Source organism: Chiloscyllium plagiosum, chromosome 37 (assembly GCF_004010195.1).
Source record: "Chiloscyllium plagiosum isolate BGI_BamShark_2017 chromosome 37, ASM401019v2, whole genome shotgun sequence".
In the NCBI taxonomy this organism is placed as follows: Eukaryota; Metazoa; Chordata; class Chondrichthyes; order Orectolobiformes; family Hemiscylliidae; genus Chiloscyllium; species Chiloscyllium plagiosum.
The window spans coordinates 20,593,269-20,594,515 of NC_057746.1; the positions used below are offsets into that span (position 1 = coordinate 20,593,269).

A 1,247-nucleotide genomic window follows, 5' to 3' on the forward strand; every position below is an offset into this window, starting at 1 on the left:
AGCAGAGCGAGATGATAGGTTGTGGGTCTGAAACATGGAGCAGAGTTTTCCCCCTGTGGGTTCTCAAACCAACCCTCGGGATATTAGTGTGAGAAACAAAAGCTCACTCACTTTAATAATTTCAGTCCGAGACTAAATTTATATCCCACATTAGTAATATACTGCCTTTGACACTGGGTTAAAATATCGTGCACCTCCTTCAAAAATGGCATTGAGGAGTGGACCTACAACCCCCAATGACTGCAGAGGTTCAATAGGGTAGGTCCACCATCAACTTTTCAAGGGTATTGGCAGTGTATGACAGTAACACTCATATTTTTGAATGAACTTTTTTTAAAAAAAAAAGAAAATAATTTTAATTAATCATTTTTGGGGCGAGGTGGAAAGGTAGTCCAGTTCTAGTCGCTCACCACCTCGTGGCCAGCTCTCAACTTGCCCACATTCAATATGGCGCCGCGCCGGTTTCCCCTTTGCCCAGAGTAAAGATGGCGAGCGGGCACCGACGCGCATGCTCCATGATGGGAATGGAGGGGGGTGGGGAGAGATTCTCCCGGGTGTCCATACGAAAGATGGCGGAGGCGTAGCCATCTACGGGGACTGCGCATGCCCAGAGCCTCGGCAGCCCGCGCCGGGGGGGGCGGGGACAGACGTGCTCCGCGGAGCCGGGGGGGGGGAGGGAGGTAAGTGGCGCGGCCCCTGCTTTATGATCTCGGTGCAACCCGTAGACGGGTCTTTTCGGCGGAGGATCGCGAGCGGAGCAGGTGCGGGGGAAGCGGGGAGGCCTGAGGGTAGGCCCCGGCCCTGACACCGGGGGAGAGGAGGAGGAGGGGGGCCTCGCCTCGGCCCGGCCCGGCCCGGCCCGGGATAGGGGAAGGTTCCGGGGAGCGGGGTGGAGGAGGAGGAGGAGGAGGACGTGTGCCCGCGGCCCGAGAGCTAGGCCCTCAGCCTCGGACTCCAGGGGGGGGTGGGGGAGGGTCACAGGACTGGGAGCCTGTGTGTGAGAGAGAGCCACGTGAAGCGGGGTCCTCGTGTTCAGGTACTGACCCCCCCCGCCCCTCGCCCAGTGATTGTGCCAGGACCGTGTGAGGTGGCACAGTGGTTAGCACTGCTGCCTCACAGCGCCAGGGACCCGGGTTCAATTCCCGCCTCAGGCGACTGACTGTGTGGAGTTTGCACATTCTCCCCATGTCTGCGTGGGTTTCCTCCGGGTGCTCCGGTTTCCTCCCACAGTCCAAAGATGTGCAGGT

The 1,247-nt window shown here is 58.7% G+C and overlaps 1 protein-coding gene across 2 annotated transcripts in view; it reads left to right on the plus strand.

Annotated features, from left to right (window-relative positions):
• Window positions 1–692: 692 nt before the first annotated feature.
• rps5 (ribosomal protein S5) overlaps window positions 693–1,247 on the plus strand; it is a 19,948-nt gene continuing 19,393 nt past the window's right edge. Inside the window, exon 1 of one of the 2 annotated variants that reach the window (XM_043678050.1) lies at window positions 693–761. The gene's annotated coding sequence lies outside the window, so the exon portion shown is untranslated. Of the gene's footprint in view, window positions 789–1,247 lie in introns of both variants that reach the window. The other variant, XM_043678049.1, reaches the window with a different exon arrangement.